Source organism: Stegostoma tigrinum, chromosome 9 (assembly GCF_030684315.1).
Source record: "Stegostoma tigrinum isolate sSteTig4 chromosome 9, sSteTig4.hap1, whole genome shotgun sequence".
In the NCBI taxonomy this organism is placed as follows: domain Eukaryota; kingdom Metazoa; phylum Chordata; class Chondrichthyes; order Orectolobiformes; family Stegostomatidae; genus Stegostoma; species Stegostoma tigrinum.
Window position 1 is genome coordinate 50,268,953 of NC_081362.1, and position 15,705 is coordinate 50,284,657.

Below are 15,705 nucleotides of genomic sequence, written 5' to 3' on the forward strand. Positions count from 1 at the left end.
AATTTTCCACATTGTCAGGTAGATGCTATTGTTGTACCTGTACTGGAAGAGCTTGGCTAGGGGAGCAGCATGTTCCGGAGCACAAGTGCTCAGTATTTTTGCCCGAATGTTGTCAGGGCCAGCAAACTTTGCGGTATCCAGTGTCTCCAACCATTTGTCGATATCACATGGATTGAATCGAATGGGCTGAAGACTGGTATCTGTAACACTGGGGACCACTGGAGGAGGCTAAGATAGATCATCCACTCGGCACCTCTAGCTGAAGATTGCTGCAAATGCTTCAGCGTTACGCTTTGCACTGATGCGCTGGGCTCTTCGATCAATGAGGATGGGGATATTTGTGGCACCCCTTCCTCCAGTGAGTTGTTTAAGTGTCAACTACCATTCAAGGCTGGGTGTGGCAGGACTGGAGAGCTTAGATCTGATGCACTGGTTATGGGATTACTTAGGTCTACCTATTACTTGCTGCTTATGTTGTTTGGTGTGCAATAGTTCAAACTCCTCAGGAACACGCCGACATTTTAAAACTGAGCGATGAGAGAAGTTCAAAGAATTTAGTTGTACAGTTTTGTTGAGGAAAGCATCAATGTAAATATGGATAGGATTGCATAACTATTTGAAGCAGCTTGAGGTATGGAATAATACAGAAAGAAAAGTTCGTTTTGGAATGCTGTGATTAACAAGCTAACACCACCGTAGCACCAACATCTGTCAACAAATTCATTTGCTTCGTTGTCACATCTGAAAAAGCCAGGAAGATATTTTCACAAGATGACTCTGCCAGTGCAGAGTAAGCTGAATACAAGTGTCAGCACCTAATTTTGTTGTAAGAAAATCTTTAAAACTTCGGAACATGTTTTTCTGTAATTTGAGGCTAATCTAGACATTGTAAGTAGCTTTTTCTTCTAATGTGTTTCTGATGTCCTTTAGTGAAGGAAATCTTATGTCATTATTGGTCTAGCTGATACGTAAATCCAGATCCTTATCCCTGAGGATAATTGTATAACTCAACTGAAAAATAAAAACCTTGCTTCCTTTCATAAATAGCTGAGCTTCTTCACTTCTATTACATATATTTCAAACTCTAATTTATTCTCTTGCCTATGACTTTAAGCTCTGTTTACTCTCTCTTCTCCTCCTATTCACCTTTTACCAATAGCCACCTTTCTCACTCTATTTCCTCCAATTGTGTTGTTCCTCCACTCAACTGGATATTTCCACTCCATTTTTTTCTTTCTCCATAATTTTTTCACTTCATATGTGTTTGCTTTTGTTTTCCGTTGTGCTCATTCTTTCTATAGGCCTCATTTATGAATCCAATTTTTTTGTTCATTCATGGGATGTGGGTATCGCTGGCTGGATCAGCATTTGGAGCCCATCCCTAATTGCTCAGTGGCAACCACATTGCTGTCAGTCTGAAGTTACATGTAAGCCAGATCGGAAAGGGTATCAGGTTTCCTTTCCTAAAGGACATTGGTGCTCCAGATGGACAATCAGCTATAGGTGTCATTACACTGTTAGCTCCATTACACTGCCATGGCGGGATTTGAACCCAGGTCCCCAGAATATTACCTGAATCTCAGGATTAATACTCCAGCAATAAGACAGTAGGCCCTCACTTACCCCATCCACTTGAGATTTTCTGCCTGGCTCATTTTTTTTTCTTTGACTATCTTTTCAGGCTTGGTGGGTGAGTGAACGGGAGAGCTGAGGAAAGATTGGACCTCTTTATAGGTGGACGTGGGAAGAACTGAAGCTGATTAAATGTGAGAAGGTGAGTTGGAAGTAAATGGACAGGACAGCCCGTGGAATAGAGAATCATTGCTCCAACCCTGGAATTGTATTGTTCTTAAATTATGAATTTTTTCCCTCAAGCTCTGAAATAAACATTGGCTCTAATTTCCTGAAACATCTACAACTGGAAAGAAAGGCCCATTACATCCTTGCAGTCCTTCTTGTCACCACGTGGTTGTCCTCAGTTGATTTTCTTTCATCACAATCATTTGTGTTGGACAACTGAGAGGACATTTTGTGGGAACAAAAAGTATCAGCTGCTGTTATTTTTCTGCTGTGCGGTTAGTAAAAACCAAAGTTGAGACTGAAAGGATGAGTGTCTATGATCATGAAATTTGCCATGCTGTAACTGGTTGTGCAAGCTTTTTAACCAGATCAAGGTTCATGTGCTGCTTACCCGAGTACATACAAATTCAGAGCAGGAGTATGCCACTCAGCCCTTCAATTCTGGTTCACTATATGGCAATGCTTGGAAGCCAGGTGGTAACAAGTATCTCATGAAAACAACATTTCTGTGCTGGAAATGACTGTCGTGTTAATAGTGCTACAAAACAATGGCCAATGTATATTATGTATACAGGCAGTCTCTGGGTTGTGAGTGCATACTGTTTTGTGCACAAGTCGGAAGTCAATGCAGGACAACGCTAAGGAGGCATTCATAAGTACAAGAAAGGTTTGTATGTTACATCCCTGTATGAGATTGTGTTTGTAAGTATGAGTGTGCTTAAGTTGAGCGTTTGTAAATCAGGACACCACCCCCTACCCCCAACCCCTGGATTGTGTGTTGCCTGACATATCTAACAGAAAATCTTGCAACTGAAAAGTTATGACAACTTTTCAGGACTCTGCGTTTAGACCTTCAAAACTGTGTACTGGGCCAATATCACTCTCCATTTTGAAAGCTGGAAGTTTAAACAGAGAATGATTTAGCTTGCCTTCTAATACAAGTAGGTATTTTTAACAACCATAATGGCCAAATTTAAGACAGCGCATACCCATCTTGAGTCTTCCTGCCCTACGTGGCTGTTTTCCTCTGAGAATAACAAGCAGGTATTATGACAGATGAAAGTGGGTGGCACAGCTGTTAGTGGCGGTGTAGCTGGGAAGGTGTCCTGGCTAAATGGGCAGGCATAGCAAAGGTTATGCAGGGTTAGTGCTGTCAGGGTTAGGGTGGGTCACAGCAAGTAAGGAAGGATGTTGTAGGCAATAGCAAGTGTAGTAGAGCATGAATCTTAGTGGTAGCAGAGTGTGAGTGAATGTGAGATATCGGTGAGAAGATGGTGGCACTTACCAGCACAGTGGAGAAGGCCATTGACCTTCCTTCATTGCTTGGCATTCATCCAGATGCTGAGATTGGAATGATCCATGTGGCAAGCTCAAAACAGTTGGCAGGGTCCGTAGTCATGCCCTCCACTGCTGGTCCTTGGGGAAGATGACATCCTGCCTATGTACCACACCATCCAGCAAGACGTCCATGGCACTTCCCAGAAAATAATTACCCTCTGTCTGCCATGTCGAACCAAATGTCAGGAACTATGCAATAGAGCAGTGGTATGACTGTGTGCTCATTTTAGGGCTCAGTGCCTTTTAAAGATAGCATCAATGCCAGAAATGCCTGATAATTCTGGAATATTTGCTGATTGGCGAGTGTTTTCAGAAGTGGCAAGTGGCAAGATAGGGCTGGAAAATAATGAGAAGACTGCCATTGAGTGAAATTCTTCATTATGGGAAGAGTTCAGTAAGTCGCTGTGAGAAAAGACACCTAAAAACCTACAAATAACTTGCCACAACTCACAGTTAGCTGAAATATAAAAGATACAGCTCATAACGACAGATAGAAGACAAGAGATATGAGAGGGAGGGCCAAAGTGTTAGATAGCTAGATAGAAAAATAAATGGATTGCATTTATACATTACTTTTCTTGCCTTCAGGAGATCTGAATGTTTCACAGTCAATTAAGTGAAGCCACCAATGCGGCATCAAGAAACATAGCAATCAATTTGCGTACAAATAGCCTGAAATAAATGACTAGTTAATCTACTCTAACTGTGTTGGTTGAAGGAAGAAAATTACACAGACACACAGAGGTTCTTGTTGTTATTGGCCACGTAATGTCACCAGATCTTTCAAACTCCATCTGAATAGGAGAACAGAACTTCAAATTAACTGTCACACTTCATCTGAATGCCAACACCGTAATGTTGCATTCTGTCAGTTGGGAAGAAATACACTTTGGAACAAAAACGTAACGTTGGTCATTATTGAGCTATACTTGGAGAGAGAGGATGAAAGAAAGCAAGAGGGAAGGGTGATTCAAGGAGAGTGTCAAAAAACAAACAGCTAAATTTACTGCTCATGGTACTGACCTCAACGATGGAGCAGACTGACCAATACCCAACTACAACCTCGCAGCCACCGTCCAGTTAAAATCCTGGAGGGACAAAGCCGACCATTGCTATTGCAAGGCTGGCTAAAAGATCCCCATTTTGATGTTGTCTGATTCAGAGTCAGATATTAGTGGCATCTTTAAAAACTTGACAGACCTGCATCCAGTTCTACCTTGAACAGTACAAGTGATACAGCAACACATCAGTGAGGGAACTTACTCTGGAATGGCCACCTCCAACCTAAACGCTGATCAGTGTGGAAGGCAGCCAGCTGAAGGCTGACTCGAAGACACTGCTGAATCCGACGCAAAACTTGGAACTCAACCAGGCCATCAATGAATTGTCCAGGAGACAGATGCCGGAAAAAAGACATGAAGTAGCCTTCACAATTTAGAAATACCTCCCTGCAAATTCCCCTCAAGGTTACACAGGAAAACGGGACCTCCTTTTCCCTAGGGATGAAAAGAAGATCTTCCTGGTTGACTGAAGAATTCTGGATGGAGACGACGGCAGGCCTCAAATGCTGTGAGGTTACCCACCAATCCTGAGTGCAGCACCAGTCCACCGGAACACTGCTATTCCCAGGGCAGCTTACCATGGTAGTTCAGAACATTTCCCAAATGAACAGGGAATGGCCAACTGGTTGCTGCCAAGGGAGAGGAATAGTTGTGTGATGATGCGTAGTTCCATCTCAATAACAGACACCTTGTCCTGTCACTTCCATAATCCTTGCCATTGACAAAGGAAAAAGGAATGTGTTGTGTTTGAAACTTGATGTCACTTTTTATGCTTGCAGCAGAAATGGGTCCACATTAGGATGGAAATGCCCAAGTTGTGAGAATCCTAATATCAGAGCACTGCTGTCCGTAGAGCAAGGTCATAACTGGTGAATCATTGGCTTAATCATGCAAGGCAAAACTCAAATGGCATCCCCAGATAGTGAGAAGGCATCCAGCTCATGTATCCAAGAATGGACACACATGGAGATTCATATAAAACATAGGTGGTAGGTGGAGATGTAAAACCTTATCTATTCGTATTTACCCATATAGGAGCCTGTACTCTGACAGGGCAAGTGGGTTTTGTGATCGACCCTGTCTGAAGTTAAGGAGAAGCAATCCTCACAGTGCGCAGTATCACATCATTGCCCTTCATCTTCTGCTAGCATTTATAATCTGGCAGTAGGTAAGTATTCACAATAAGACTCAGGTCACGCGGTAATGAAGACAGCATAGACACACTCAAACAGCCGACGGTGAATGTGACTGCCAATAACGGACAAGTGAAAGACCACCATGTGCCAGATCTATGCTGAGCTCTATGCTGATATTGGGCCTCTGTTGTTAGTGCCAGTGGATTGGCATGCTGACTTACCCTCACCTTACCTGTGAGTTCAACATGTCAATGACAAGGTGGGAGTGAGATGCACCTGCCAGAGTGCTCAAAATGTCGTGGGATGAGATGACCCTTTAAAAGGGATTTTTTTCAGTCCTGTTTCTCTTGGTAAAGCATATTGCCAAATCTGGCACCAACGTGTTTGGTCCATGGAAAGGAGAGTAAATAGTTTTGGTTCTTTTTTAAATTAGACAAAAGGAGTAGGTAGCATCAGGCACACACAGACTGGGATTTTAGTTTTTGTTTTCAGTATTTGAAGTTAGGGTTTTGGAATTGAAGCTGCTAGATGTTGCATTCTCTCTGCTATTAGATTCATTCTTTCGGTTTTTCCTTTCTCCTGAACTGGAGGTAAAGGAATCAGTTTTGTTGAATTTGCCTTTGCAAAGGATGTATTTCTCTGATGCTGCTATATTGGAACAGTTGATGAGTAGCAGTTAAATAATATTATTTTATTGAGTATTTTATTACTGTTGAAGTTATGCCAATTTTTCTTTTATTGTTTGAGAAATACCTGCGCAGAGGCTGGAATCCCATCACCAAATCACCCTTTATTTACATGTATACAGTACATGGGCTCTGACCAGCCAGCTCAGAACCAGTTCCTAGAATGAGAAAACTCTCCAAATCTGCTGCTTATAACTGTCGGCCAGGGGTCCCTGACTGGCCATGTTAACAGCCCCAATCAAGGAGCTCATAGTCACTGAAATCCAACTGGCCCACATTCTAATTACTACAGTTTGTATTTTAACTGCCTTATTGCAGGCAGTGGGCAGCTTGATCTGCCTTCATTCCAATTGCAACTGGCATCATGCGGGAGCATTCAAAAGTGTTTTTACATGCACTCCTAGGTGCAGTGGGGATTTATGGGTATTTATTTAGCTTTGGTGTGCATTAAGAATTGCTCATGCAATTTGGATAAGGGTATGTCAACAGTCTTCTCATTGGTCATTCTAATGACCCCCGGCAGTCATTATACCCTTTTTCGAGCCTCAGCTGCAGTGTGATGACTCCTCACGACAGCTCACTATGGGTACCCATAAGGATCAATCGCTGACAGTGCACAGGAGAACCTCTGCGGTACTTGAAACTTTTGAAGTAGGTGGGTACCATAACTTCAGCAAGACAACTGGGCACAAAGCTCACAGAAACTGCTTTTGGAGGTTACAGATCATTTAAACTTGATGGAGTGGAGCCTCTTCATGTTTTTGAAGATGGCTGGTAGTTGCAATTGTCATGTGGGTGTAATTGTTGGCACTTTCCACCTCAGGGAATCCAGTGATGGTCCCAAAGTTGGTGAACATCTCTGCTTGGTATCCAATCTCTCTCCAGTAGTACACATTGTCGCTAGTCCACATGAATGAGGCATTCATCTCCTCCTTAATGCAACTGAAAACTGCTGCTCGCAAACGTCCTCAAATGTCGTCATAGAGTCATACGGCATGGAAACAGACCCTTCAGTCCAACCCACCCACACTAACTAGATATCTTAAAGTGATCTGTTTTTGCCAGCATATGGCCTATATTCTTGCTGTTGCTACAATATTGCCTCCATAATTTGATCCTCCCTCCATTTGCACCAGTTTTACCTCACATGGGGCTGCAGAAGACTTCACTCATGATTTCCATGGTGATGTATTTCTTCTTTTTTCATGCATTGCCTTTTGGAGTCAACCTGGTCTTGCCACTTCTTTTGATCCAGCAGCAATGCCTCTCTGCCCCCCCTTCCTGATGGACCACCATTGCTTCCTGTGTTTTTATGAATACAACAGCAAACTACTGACTCTTTTATTGAGGTCAGATATTGCAGTCAAGCAATTATTCCTCTTTCACCTATTGTTTTAGAAATGAATGAAAGCAATGATGTGATGGTTAACTTTTTTGTGGGTGAACCTAAGGCTTTAGTTCAGTGTTTCAGGCTTTAAGAGGTCAGTGATTTCAAAGCTGATAGTCCCCTTGTGCCAATTATTGAATCTCACTGCGTTAGATCACAAGCAACTGCATGTAAATGAGTCTAAACTCTCTTGTCAATGAGGCTGAATTACCTGCATGATGGGGCAATGGGCTTGGAGGATTGCTGGTGAGAGTAGAATTGAGAATGAACATCATACCATTGCAGTTCCAATCCAGTGTGTCACCTCCTTCTTCACTGGGCCCCACCTCCCCCTACAAACCTGCTCCCAAGTGCACAATTAAATGCATACAAAGAGGGTACAAAAGAGCAAAGAGTTTAATGGGAGCAGTGCAGAGGCTGACAGCAAGTGATATGCCTTTTCAGAGGACGAATGATATTTTCCAACTTGCTCATCATTAGTTGTTTAATTTTAATCAATAAATATATTTTAAAAATTCTTTCTTGCTCAGCGAAAATGATACTGAAAGGTTTTCAAACAATTCCTGTAATAGTTACCTGCGCAGTTGGTAAGTTCTCAACTCAAACAACATATTTTAAAAATTGAATCTGGATTAAATGTTTCTGACAAAATTGTTACATTAGTCGATCAAAAATTTTTACATAATTTAAGAGATTCAGATCCTAGGAATTTACATACAATCAAATATGTAATAAAATGCTATTAGAGTCAACATTTTGCTCAAGGATGAAAATTGGAGCATTTGTTTCTGAAATATTGTGCTCTAAAAAAATGTTACTGAACAATAATAAGGCAGTTTTATTTCATGATATAACAATCAAAATGAAGTAAGCTTTCTGATTTCCCATGAGCAAAATCACAAAAAATCCATTCATTGATTATCAAAAATATTCTGTAAGTTATGATTCAATAAGAGTAGAAGAGGGTGTCGGGGTGGGGAGCAATGATGGTTGATCATGATTGTGACAGCACTATACTGATGATGACAGCAAGCTAATAGCTTTGTAGAGGAGTGTGTAGTAATGGAAGTTTCCATGGGAATGATTTCAAGTGGAGATAACATAAGGATACTCAATGGAGGTGAAGGCTGTGAGTGATAGTGAGAGGGTTGAACGGGATCTGTTGTAAATTTCCCTCAGGAGACCACAGTTAGAGACCATCCTGACCACTTAGCTCACAAACACAGCATTACCTAAAGGCCAGCAACAAGTGGTCCTTAAGAATCAGGACAGAATCCCTACAATGTGGAAGTAGGCTATTTAGCCCATCAAGTCCACATCAACCCACCAAAGACCATCCCATCCCCTTACCCTATCGCTCTAAACTCATATTCACCATGGCTAATCCACCTAGCCTGCACATCCTTGGACACTATGGGCAATTTAGCATGGCTAATCCACCTAACCTGTGTATTCTTGGACTGTGAGAGGAAACCAGAGCACGCGATGGAAATCCAGACACGGGGAGAATGTACGCACTCCACACAATCAGTTGCTCGAGGTTGGAATTAAACCCTGGTGCTGTGAGGCAGCAGTGTTAACCACTGAGCCACCGTGCCAGTTCTGTTCTCAAAGGTTCTGTATTTAAAGGTTTTTGCAAAGTCTGACATGAACCAACCACTCAAGTTGTGTGCTTTATTTGGAGCAATGGAAATGTCGGGTGCAATACATCAAGTAATGGTTTTACTTGAGCAACAAAAATAAAGCTGAGACCCCAGTGGTTTGCATGCAGAAATAGAAGGGTTGAGCATGAAGGTCATTTAGTTGTTTTGCCTCTGCCAGCTCTCTGCAATTGCAATACAATTAGTCCCACTCCCGTTTTCCTTATATTGTGCAACATTTACTTCAGGGATTTCACCAATTTTACTCTGAAAGCCACAATGGAATCTGCTGCCCCCACACTTGCAGGTAAATTTAAACCACGCGTTGCATAAAATATGTTTCCTCATTTGCCTTTGCTTCTTTTGCCACTCATCTCAAATTTGAGTTCTCTGGTTCTCGATCCCTTCGCTAATGGAAACAATTTCTCCCCGTCTTCTCTGCCAGACCACACTGTTCTCGATATTTCAAACTTATCTACTTTACATCTTTTCTTCACCAAGAAAAACAGCCTCAGCTTTGCAAATCTACTTATGTAATTACCCCAGATAATAAGGTATAGAATTGGATAAACACAGCAGGCCAATCAGCAGCATCAGAGGAATAGGAAAGCTAACATTTCGGGCCTAGACACTTTTTCTGAAGAAGGGTCTAGGTCCAAAACGTCAGCCTTCCTGCTCCTCCAACGCTGCTTGGCCTGCTGTGTTCATCCAGCTCTACACATTGTTATCTCAGATTCTCCAGCATCTGCAGCTCCTTCTATCTATATAACTATCCTGTTTGTTCACTTTCCACTAGCACTATTGGTTTCTCCCTTTGTGCATCAATGAGATATGCACAAACATCCACAGGTCCCTTTAATCCCGTACACTCTTCAGAATTCTACTTGTAATTTTGTATTCCATTTTCTACTCAAATACATCACAGTGCAGTGTATTAAAGTTCATCTGCTGTATATCTGCCCATTCCACCAACATGGTCATGTTCTTTCGAAATTTATCACTCAGTCACCTGTAAATTTTAAAATCATATGTTGGACACGGAAGTATGTGTGACTAATATATATCAGGGAAAGCCGGGATCTTAAAATAGAGCTCTGGAGAAGCTCAATATCTTACTTGCCTCACTCCAAAAAAACAATCATTCGCTAATACTCTCTGTTTACTGCCATTCAGCCAGTTTTAAGTCATTGTTACCCATGTTGTTTTTCTCCCAATAGCTCTAACTTTGACTAACTTGTTTTGTGATACTTTATCAAATGCTTTTGGAACTTCAAGAGGTATAATAGGAGGTCGGGGAGTTCCTTAATGAATACTTTACTTCAGTATTCACCAGCGAGGGGGGACCTTGACGTTTTTGATGACAACATGAAACAGGCTGATATGCTCGAACAGGTTGATGTTAGAAAGGTGGGTGTGCTAGAAATTTTGAAAAACATGTCTAGGCTTGAAATCAGAGATAATGGGAACTGCAGATGCTGGAGAATCCAAGATAACAAAGTGTGGAGCTGGATGAACACAGCAGGCCAAGCTCCTTTTTAGGAGCACAAAAGCTGACGTTTCGGGCCTAGGTCCTTCATCAGAAAAGGGAGATGGGGAGAGGATTCTGAAATAAATAGGAAGAGAGGGGGAAGTGGACTGATGATGGATAGAGGAGAAGATAGGTGGAGAGGAGAGTATGGGTGGGGAGGTAGGGAGGGGATAGGTCAGTCCGGAGAGGGTGGACAGGTCGAGGAGGCGGGATAAGGTTATTAGGTCAGAAATGGAGGTGTGGCTTGAGGTGGGAGGAGGGGATAGGTGAGAGGGAGAACAGGTTAGGCAGGCAGGGATGAGCTGGGCTGGCTCAAAATGTCAGCTTTCCTGCTCCTCTGAGGCTACTTGGCCTGCTGTGTTCATCCAGCTTTACACTTTGCTATCTCAGATTCTCCAGCACCTACACTTCCTACTGTCTCAGGATATAGAAGTCCCCTGGGCCAGAAGGGATATACCCAAGGTTGCTACATGAAGCGAGAGAAGAGATTGTTGCACCTTTGGCAATGATCTTTACGTCATCACTGCCCATTGGAGTCGTAGAATCAGATGATTGGAGGGTGGCAAATGTCATTCATTTGTTCAAGAAAGGGAGTAGGGATAATCCTGGGAATTATAGCCCATTCAGTCTTACTTCTGTAATGGGCAAATTAATGGAGAGGATTCTGAGAGATAGTGTTTATGCTTATTTAGAGTGCATAGTTTGATTAGAAATAGTCAGTATGGCTTTGTGAGGGGCAGGTCAGGCCTCACAAGCCTTAGTGAATTCTTTGAGGATGTGACAAAACACATCCATGAAGCTTGAGCAGTGGATGTGATGTATATGGATTTTAGCAAGGCATTTGAAAAGGTTCCACATAGTAGGCTCATTCAGAACATAAGGAGGCATGGGATTCAGGGAAATTTGGCTGTCTGGATACAAAACTGGCTGTCCAATAGTAAACAGAGGGTGGTAGTAGATGGAAAGCATTCAGCTTGGAGCTCGGTGACCAGTGGTGTTCCGCAGGGATCTGTTCTGGGACCTTTGCAATCTTTATAAATGACTCGGATAAGGAAGTGGAAGGGTGGGTTAGTAAGTTTGCCGATGACATGAAGGTTGGTGGATTTGTGGACAGTGTGGAGGGCTGTTGTAAGTTGCAATGGGACATTGACAGGATGCAGAGATGGGCAAAGCAGTGGCAGATGGAATTCAACCCAGAAAAATGCAAAGTGATTCACTTTGAAAGTCCAATTTTGAATGCAGGGTTAATGGTAGGATTCTTGGTAGCGTGGAGGAACAGAGGGATCTTGGGTCCACATCCATAGATCCCTCAAAATTGTTACCCAAGTTGATAGGATTGTAAAGAAGGTGTATGGTGTGTTGGCTTTCATTGGCAGGGGAATTGAGTTTAAGAGCCGTGAGGCTATGCTGCAGCTCTATAAAACTCTGGTTAGACCACACATGGAATATTGTATTCAGTTCTGGTCACCCCGTTATAGGAAAGATATGGAAGTTTTAGCGAGGGTGCAGAGGAGGTTTACCAGGATGCTGCCTGGACTTGAGGGCAGGTCTTATGAGGAACGGTTGAGGGAGCTAGGGCATTTTTCATTGGAGCAAAGAAGGGTCAGAGGTGACTTGATAGAGGCACACAAGATGATGAGAGGCATAAATAGTGTGGATAGTCAGAGACTTTTTCCCAGGCTGGAAATGATTATTATGAGGGGACATAATTTTAAGGTGATTGGAGGAAGGTATAGGGGAAATGTCAGAGATAGGTTCGTCACACAGAGAGTGGTGGGCATGTGGAATGTGCTGCCAGTAGTGGTAGTGGAGTCAGATACTTCAGAGAATTTTAAGCGACTCTTGGATTGGCAGATGGAGGATTGTAAAATGTAGGCCATGCAGGTTAGTTTGATCTTAGTAGGATAATAGGTTGGCACAACATTGTGGGCCAAACGGCCAGTAAAGTGTTGTATTGTGTTCATGTGTACCTCATCAACAGCATTACCTCATCAACCTTTGCGACTAACTCCCCAAAAACCCGAGCAATTTGGTTAAACACAATTTGCCCTTTGATTTGTGTTGGCTTTTCTTAATTAATCTACATCTGTACTTGAGTTTGGGCTTAATTTTATAGTGACCTATCATTCTTAAAGGTTTTCCCACCATCAGGTTAAACTGACAGGTCAGTAGTTCCTGGCCCATTGAGAAAAACTGTTGGGAGCTCCTTGTTCCCACTTACTTCTTTGCACCAATACATATTCCCCAGTTATCCATGCTTATGTCCTGATCCTTGCCTCTGTTGAAGATGTGAAAGAAACAATTTAAAAAGATCATCTTCCTGTAGAACCTCAATGCAAAAGTTGACTGTGAAGCCTGAAGTGGAACTATTGGAAGACATGGGGTGAGAAAAGATATTGCAAATGGCATTCTCCTGCTAATCAATGTGGCTTCATTACAACAAACACTTTCTTTTGCCAGAAGATACATACATAAACCACATGGAGACGTTGTGGATGAAAGCATTGACACCTCCTGAGTTGTTCAGGTTAATGATCTGAATGATATGTGTATCACTCAGTTCATGATGGGAACAATGTCTGTTGAACAGATCAAAAATTCAAGTGATCCATGATGAACATGCATCTAGCACCAAAACATAGCAAGTCTTGAAAGCCCAAGAGGAGGATGACAAAAGCAGACTGACCAAAGAGAGGAATTCCAAATGCAGCTATAATCAAGTTGGAAAATCTGCACATATGTGATTCAGCCACAAAATCACAGGATCACATAAAGTCAGCTGGACTGACCTCCTGTGCACCAGACTATTGGTTTTTAGTGGGATTGATTAAATGAAAATCGTGGTGAATTGAAAGACCTCCTTGAATAAAATTAATACCCTTCATTACCTGACAGAGCAACCTAAGGCCACAGGCTTACATGGCAACATTCCAGCAACCAAGACCCAAAGACAAATACGAAGATGAAGCTTTTTCTGAAACAATGAGGACCATCTCACAAACGAGCTCAAATGCACAAAATTTCCTTTACACACTGGATGGAAAATACATTCTTAAATTTAACACCAAAAAAAAAAACATTTTGAGGAACTCCTGAAGGTGCTCCACATTTTCGAGAAGAAAATCAGGGCAGGACTTATACATTGAATGGTAAGGTCCTGGGGAGTATTGCTGAACGACGAAACCTTGGAGTGCAAGAAGATAGTTCCTTGAAAGTGGAGTCACAGGTAGATAGGATGGTGAAGAAGGCATTTAGTGTGTTTGCCTTTTTTGGTCAGTGCATTGAGTATAGGAATTGGGAGGTCATGTTGCAGTTGTACAGGACATTGGTTCGGCCACTTGCATGTAATTCTGGTCTCCCTCCTGTAGGAAGGATGTTGTGGCGCTAGAAAGGATTCAAAGAAGATTTACAAGGATGTTGCTGGGGTTGGAGGTTTTGAGCTATAGAGATAAGCTGAATAAGCTGGAACCTTTTTCCCTGGAGTGATATAAAGGGATCGAAGGAGCAACATTTTCACACAGATGGTTGTGCGTGTGTGGAATGAGTTGCCAAGGGAAGTAGTAGAGCTGATATGATTACAACATTTAAAATGCATCTGGATGGGTATATGAATAGGAAGGCTTTAGAGGGATATGGGCCAAATGGTGGCAAATGGGCCTAGATTTATATGGGATATCTGGTCAGCATGGATGAGTTGGACCAAAGGGTCTGTTTCTGTGTTGTATATCTCTATGACTCTGTGATTCTATAACTGTGAATCCATAGTGAAAGTTGATATTCTCCAGACTGCCTCCTAGCACTGTTGTGATGGAATCCAGGGATGAACAACCTTCAACGGAAGAGTTGCAACAAACAATCAAATAGGTAAAAAAGGACAAAGCCCGTTGATGGTAATCCAACTGAGGTCTTCAAAGCTGCGCATTGTTGGCTCACATTAAGACTCCATGCATTAATCTTACAGATTTGGGAGGAAAATTATCTATAATGCCATCAGTACCACTACCTCCCACCTCCCTCACACATTCCATCAACCTCCCCATACATATGCACATACATGCATGTACAGACACATAGACAAACACAGCAGATATAATTGTCTTCATCAAGGGAGATATATAATACTGTGGGAACAATTGTGGTCCGTTTCCTTCTCGTCCATTACAGAGAAAATTCAAGAATGCATTGTCCTGAGTCATCAAGTTCATAGATTTATGAGGAAATCCTTTCGGAGTCAAAGTGGATTTAAACCTTTCACGGAAACCTCTGATGAGGTCTTTGTTTCAAGACAAATCCAAGAAAAATGCTGAGAACAGTTCCAGTCCTATTGATTGCATTCGTCAATCTGACCAAACATTTAACTCAGTTAATTGTGAGGCTCCCTGGATCATATTCCAAGGTCCAGCTATCCAAAACACTGGATCACAATCCTGCAATTGATTTGAGGTGACATTCACTGTCTTGTGTGTGAGATATGAAACAGACACCTTCAAACTCTGGAATGAGTTCAAGCAAAGTTGTGTGATCATCCCCTTAAAGTTTAAGTCTACTGGACACAGGCAATTCTATTCAAACTATGACAGCAAATGTTTGACAGCAAAGATCTCTACAGATCACCAAGAGTGGTCATCTACACCGCACTTATCATCACTACACTCCTATGATACAGTGAGACCTCTATTGAGAATCAGCAACACACAAAAGCACTGGCAAAATTCCATCAGCAGTATCCCTGCTATATCTTCTGAGTTTAGTGGGAGCTCTGTTAAACGAACACATTGTGCAGTTCCCAAAGACAGGCCCAAAACCATTCAGGTAAAATACAAGCAAAATCAGCTTTGATGTACTAAATAATTTATCCGAATGATCAAAAAACATCTCCATCACCAAGTCTTCATTTTCTCAACTCATAAATGTTCACCATTTCAGGGGAGGACAAGAAAATAACTGCTACAAAGACACTCTGTTACTCCTTGAAATGCTATACGATTGATATTAAAGGGTAGCCAAGGTATTTTTCCTAGGCTGGGGGAGTCCAGAACTGGGGAATACAGGTTTAAGGTGAGACAGGAAAAATTTAAAAGGACCAGAGGGCTAACTTTTTCACACAGAGGAAGAGCATGTCTGAAACA

At 42.1% G+C, this 15,705-nt stretch overlaps 1 protein-coding gene across 36 annotated transcripts in view; it reads left to right on the plus strand.

Moving 5' to 3' along the window:
* Positions 1-15,705, plus strand: part of nrxn1a (neurexin 1a) — a 1,700,803-nt gene that overhangs the window by 31,624 nt on the left and 1,653,474 nt on the right. For all 36 annotated transcript variants that reach the window (XM_059648525.1, XM_059648528.1, XM_059648548.1 and 33 more), the window contains one exon: positions 1,682-1,774. The gene's annotated coding sequence lies outside the window, so the exon portion shown is untranslated. The remainder of the gene's footprint in view (positions 1-1,681; positions 1,775-15,705) is intronic.